The sequence below is a fragment of the Oncorhynchus kisutch genome, linkage group LG25 (assembly GCF_002021735.2).
Source record: "Oncorhynchus kisutch isolate 150728-3 linkage group LG25, Okis_V2, whole genome shotgun sequence".
Classification (NCBI taxonomy): Eukaryota; Metazoa; Chordata; class Actinopteri; order Salmoniformes; family Salmonidae; genus Oncorhynchus; species Oncorhynchus kisutch.
In genome coordinates this window covers 35884608-35891336 of record NC_034198.2, presented here as the reverse complement: position 1 = coordinate 35891336, position 6729 = coordinate 35884608, and positions in this window count along the sequence as shown.

Here is a 6729-nt window from a genome sequence, read left to right as displayed (position 1 = left end):
TGAAGTGCACCAGTCCCTCCTGCAGAAAAGCACCCCCACAACATGATGCTGCCACCCCCGTGCTCCACGGTTGGGATGGTGTTATTCGGCTTGCAAGCATCCCCCTTTTTCCTCCAAACATAACGATGGTCATTATGGCCAAACAGTTCTATTTTTGTTTCATCAGACCAGAGGTACCATCTTTGTCCCCATGTGCAGTTGCAAACCAAAATCTGGCTTTTTTTATGGCGGTTTTGGAGCAGTGGCTTCTTCCTTGCTGAGCGGCTTTTGAGGTTATGTCGATGAGGGACTCGTTTTACTGTGGATATAGATACTTTTGTACCTGTTTCCTCCAGCATCTTCACAAGGTCCTTTGCTGTTGTTCTGGGATTGATTTGCACCTTTCGCACCAAAGTACGTTCATCTCTAGGAGACAGAACACATTTCCTTCCTGAGCGGTATGATGGCTGCGTGGTCCCATGTTTATACTTGCGTACTATTGTTTGTACAGATGAATGTGGTACCTTCAGGTGTTTGGGAATTGCTCCCAAGGATCAACCAGACTTGTTGAGGTCTACAATTTTTTTCTAAGGTCTTGGCTGATTTCTTTTGATTTTACCATGATGTTAAGCAAAGAGGCACTGAATTTGAAGGTAGGCCTTGAAATACATCTACAGGTACACCTCCAGTTGACTCAAATTATGTAAATAAGCCTATCAGAATCTTCTAAAGCCTTGACATCATTTTCTGGAATTTTCTGGTGTATATAGCCTCCACATTGACTCTATACTAGTATCCCCTGTATATAGTCTCCACATTGACTCTGTACCGATACCCCCTGTATATAGCCTCCACCTTGACTCTGTACCAGTACCCCCTGTATATAGCCTCCACATTGACTCTGTACCGTAACATCCTGTATATAGCCTCCACATTGAATCTGTACCAGTACCCCCTGTATATAGCCTCCACATTGACTCTGTACCGGTACCCCCTGTATATAGCCTCCACATTGACTCTGTACCGTAACATCCTGTATATAGCCTCCACATTGACTCTGTACCAGTACCCCCTGTATATAGCCTCCACATTGACTCTGTACCAGTACCCCCTCTATATAGCCTCCACATTGACTCTGTACCAGTACCCCCTGTATATAGCCTCCACATTGACTCTGTACCGATACCCCCTGTATATAGCCTCCACATTGACTCTGTACCGATACCCCCTGTATATAGCCTCCACATTGACTCTGTACCAGTACCCCCTGTATATAGCCTCCACATTGACTCTGTACCGTAACATCCTGTATATAGCCTCCACATTGACTCTGTACCGATACCCCCTGTATATAGCCTCCACATTGACTCTGTACCGATACCCCCTGTATAGAGCCTCCACATTGCCTCATACCGGTACCCCCTGTATATAGCCTACACATTGACTCTATATAGGTAAGGGCTCTCCAACCCTGTATCCTGGACAGCCTCCTGTAGGTCCCTGATCCAACTCCAGTTGTAACTAAACTGATTCAGGTTATCAACCAGCTAATTATTAGAATCCATCATAGTAAAAGCACTGCATAAATCTATCATTGTATTTGAGGTTCTTATAAAAATGTCATGCAATTCTATGTGTGTGTGTGTGTGTGTGTGTGTGTGTGTGTGTGTGTGTGTGTGTGTGTGTGTGTGTGTGTGTGTGTGTGTGTGTGTGTGTGTGTGTGTGTGTGTGAGTGTGTGTGTGTGTATGTGTGTGCCCTTCTCTCACCTCTACAGGCTGCGGGTCAGGGCAGAGTTGGGTTCAGTGGTCCTCTACTGCAGACATACCTCCAGTTTAGAGACCACCACCCTCACATGAACTCTCTCTCCCACAGCCACGGACGCACAGTGACAATGAAGACTATATAGGGGCGGCAGGGTGGCCTAGTGGTTAGAGCGTTGGACTAGTAACCGGAAGGTTGCAAGTTCAAACCCCTGAGCTGACAAGGTACAAATCTGTCATTCTGCCCCTGAACAGGCAGTTCACCTACTGTTCTTAGGCCATCATTGAAAATAAGAATTTGTTCTTAACTGACTTGCCTAGTTAAATAAAGGTATAAAAATAGTTGACCGAGACAACATAAACAGACACATCATATGGCCAGCCTGCCAATTCAAATTTCATTTGTCACATGTGCCAAATACAACAGTTGTAGTCCTTAGAGTGAAATGCTGACTTACAAGCCCTTAACCAACAATGCAGTTTAAAAAAGTAAGATATAAAAGTAACAAATAATTAAAGAGCAACAGTAAAATAACAATAGCGAGGCTAAATACAGGGAGGCACCGGTGTTGAGGTAATATGTACATGTAGGTAGAATCATTAAATGGCGGCAGGTAGCCTAGTGGTTAGAGCGTTGGACCAATAACCAAAAGGTTCCTAGACCAAATCCCTGAGCTGACAAGGTAAAAATCTGTTGTTCTGCCCCTGAACAAGGCAGTTAATGCGCTGTTCTTAGGTTGTAGATATTATTATTATTATTAACTGACTTGCCTAGTTAAATATACATCCAAATAAAGTGCCTATTAGATAATAACAAAGAGTCTCAACCTGCTCCACTAGTGAACGGGGCCCCGTCCATGAGGGGTTTTGCATTGTCTGCATTGTCCTCACTGTCTGCATTTACTGCATTGTCTGCACTGTTTGCATTGTCTGCACTGTCTTCACTGTCTTCACTGTCTTCACTGTCTGCATTGTCTGCATTGCCTGCATTGCCTGCACCGTCTGTATTGTCTGCACTGTTTGCATTGTCTGCACTGTCTTCACTGTCTTCACTGTCTTCACTGTCTGCATTGTCTGCATTGCCTGCATTGCCTGCACCGTCTGTATTGTCTGCACTGTCTTCACTGTCTTCACTGTCTGCATTTACTGCATTGTCTGCACTGTTTGCATTGTCTGCATTGTCTGCACTGTCTTCACTGTCTTCACTGTCTGCATTGTCTGCATTGCCTGCATTGCCTGCACCGTCTGTATTGTCTGCACTGTCTTCACTGTCTGCGTTGTCTGCATTGTCTGCATTGCCTGCATTGCCTTCACCGTCTGCATTGTCTGCATTGTCTGCATTGCCTGCATTGTCTGCATTGTCTGCATTGTCTTCACTGTCTGCATTGTCTGCATTGTCTGCACTGTCCGCATTGTCTGCATTTGATGCTTGTTAAAAGTATCGCCCTGTTTACAATTCTTCTGACAGACGACACGTTCTGAACGTTCTGTAACAGCCTTCTAAACAGATGCCCAGCTTCGGTGACTCTTGGTTGGTCAACGTCACACACTTTGGTCCCGCATTTGATGGCAGAGGGGAAGTACGACATAAAACTGTGGAGCATAGATTTGGTTTGTTTCCATAAAATACACCTAAAACTGGAGCACAGGGGCCACAAAGCAACACATTCCCTGTCAAACCTACCACCCGTGCCAATCTATTTAGATGACGTTTGGATTAGCGTTGTGAGCATCTAAAAAGGCGCTGTATAAATGCTAGTTTTATTATTAGCGGCCAGGTTCACATCTCACGCTGGAGGCTTATCTCTGTGGCCCCTGAGATCAACCAACACAATGGTTAGATCAGTCTTTTCTATCTACCCAGCCAGTCACTCTGCCATTCACTGGTTATGACTGGCTGATTACATAGGATCAATGTCATTATGGTGATTATTAAGAACTATGTGGATTCATTAAGCACCAGATTAAAGAACCACAGGAAACTGAAGGGTGAAGGCTAGAGCCTGGGAGCCTAAATAGGGGTTAGACATACTTAGATGTGTGTGTGTGTGCGATTTATACTGTACTGTGTGTGTGTGTGTGTGTGTGTGTGTGTTGTGTGTGTGATGTGATGTGTGTGTGTGTGTGTGTGTGTGTGTGTGTGTATGTGTGATGTGTGTGTGTGTGTGTGTGTGTGTGTGTGTGTGTGTGTGTGTGTGTGTGTGTGTGTGTGTGTGTGTGTGTGTGTGTGTGTGTGTGTGTGTGTGTGTGATGTGTGTGTGTGTGTGTGTGATGTGTGTGTGTACGCACGTGTGCGTTGGAGCTATTCCCACCAGAGAGAAAGAGACTGTGCCAAGCCTCCATCTGTGGAAGATAACGAGCATGCAGGGTCACAGCTTCCGCAGGTCAGGAGGAATGTCCCAGCATGCTCTACTTCTACTTTAAACGCACCACATTACTTTCATTAACCAGGAAAGACTTTGGATTTCGTCCCAATTCTATTCCCTATATAGTGCAGGGCTCATAGGGTTCCCCATAAAGGGAATAGGGTACCATTTGGGAATAGGGTACCATTTGGGAATAGGGTGCCATTTGGGAATAGGGTACCATTTGGGAATAGGGTGCCATTAGGGAATAGGGTGCCATTTGGGAATAGGGTACCATTTGGGAATAGGGTACCATTTGGGAATAGGGTGCCATTAGGGAATAGGGTACCATTTGGGAATAGGGTGCCATTTGGGAATAGGGTGCCATTTGGGAATAGGGTGCCATTTGGGAATAGGGTACCATTTGGGAATAGGGTGCCATTAGGGAATAGGGTGCCATTTGGGAATAGGGTGCCATTAGGGAATAGGGTACCATTTGGGAATAGGGTACCATTTGGGAATAGGGTACCAGTTGGGAATAGGGTGCCATTTGGGAATAGGGTACCATTTGGGAATAGGGTACCATTTGGGAATAGGGTACCATTTGGGAATAGGGTGCCAGCTAGGCTTGCCTTGGGTACGTTCATGGAACCGCTTCTGTTCTGGTGATGTATGTGAGAAGATAAGTGCCACGCTATCAAACTGAGGATGCTTCCTAAATAGAACCCTATACTGTCTAGTGCACTATCTTTGACTGGAGCAATTCCTATAAAAGATATAGGGAATAGGGCATCATTATGGACGCAATTAGAGACTTGGAGACGTTCAAGAACCGCTTCTGTTCTAAGGGTGTACTGCTATGTGGAAGTTGAATGCACTTCTGACAAACGGAGACTAGTCAACCTGGGTTCAGACATTCACTGTTCATGGGTCGCGAGAACATGTCAGTCAAGACACCTCAAAAATACATTCCCAACGACGTAATATTTACATCGTCTATATATGGTGTTAGTTACTATGGAAGCACTGCAGTTCACTCCCTCAACGGTTAAGCAGATAGTGTGAATGAAATGACACTGGAATAAAGATTTACCTTCAGCAGTACTATCAAATCAACACTCATTGACCTCTCTTGTTCCACTGTATGTACAATCTGTTACATAATATCAACAAAACAGAGCCATGGAACAGGTAGGCAAACCAAACAAGGTGTGTGTGTGTGTGTGTGTGTGTGTGTGTGTGTGTGTGTGTGTGTGTGTGTGTGTGTGTGTGTGTGTGTGTGTGTGTGTGTGTGTGTGTGTGTGTGTGTGTGTGTGTGTGTGTGTGTGTGTGTGTGCGTGCGTGCGTGCGTGCGTGCGTGCGTGCGTGCGTGCGTGCGTGCGTGCGTGCGTGTGTGTGACCTGCAAATGTTTGTCCATGTAGGAATCAGGTGTCAATTGGGTATGGCAGCCAACATACACTAGCTCCACACCAACAATCTAAAATGGGCTACTAAAATCACTACAATCCGATTTAAAGGAAAATGCAGTTCAGCTGTATGTCCAATTCAGTATAACGACTGGGGGAACCTGTTTTCTGGTTACAATTCACTGTTGTCGGTCTTGAACTTCCGTGGCTTCAATTTGGAAATTGATCAAATATTTTGGTAGGCTACATACAGTCTTCACTTTTCAGCAGGAGCCATTTGCTTTCCAACCTGTGTTTTCCATCGGTTGTATTTGAAATATTGCAAAAGGCCTGTTTTGTCTGCATGCTGTTTATCACCGACAGATTTGGCAAGTTCCCGACTGTATGCTATTCCTTGTTATTTGGCTACACTCCACAACTAGGCTTTTTTATTTATTTTAAGAAGCAATTGATCCTCTGTGGCTAAATTATAGGCCTTCTCATGGTGTAGTGGGCTCTTCTGAATTATTTATTGTATTTCTGAACAGACAGTAGTAATTCTATAATTTTGGCTGATGTATTTCAATTTACCAGGGGTGCTGCAGGTCCTTCAGAACCCTTCGCACGGCTATGATTCTAAGCTATAAATTATGAAGTTGCAAGCTCATGTCTATCAGAACAGAGAGGGAGAGATATCATAGAAAATGAATCTCATTCTAGTTATGTGAGAGATACTGGCACGTTTCTCACACAGACACGGACAGGCTTTGGTCTCAAACATAGGTTACAATGTTGTACAAACCATAAACCTGGGCCGGCTCAACCCAAATCAACTCTTATAATAATAGGGCCGAGCTGAAAATGTTTTTTGTTTTTTCAAATAACGTTTTTTTGTGGGGGCAGGAGAATAAACGAAGAGGCAACTCGAGTGAACGTGAGAGAAAAAAATGTCATGCCAGGGGTCACGAGGTAACGGATCCGGCCGAAATAGGTTCCGGTACAAAACAGTCCAAAACGAAGAGGTGACAGATCCTGTTCCAGCAGCACCCGGCTGAAATGATGAGTTGGTGGACTGCTGTGTGAGGCGATCAGTGTGGTGAACTGCGCCTCCTACTGGCTATCCCCGCTACTACAGGCAGGGCTGGAGCCCTCCGTACTGCTGAATCCAAAATCTACATGATCCACCAAAATACCAAAGAAGAAAATGCCTAATTTGTGTAACATGTCATCCCAGTCTTTAATGCTGTAGTTTAACGAC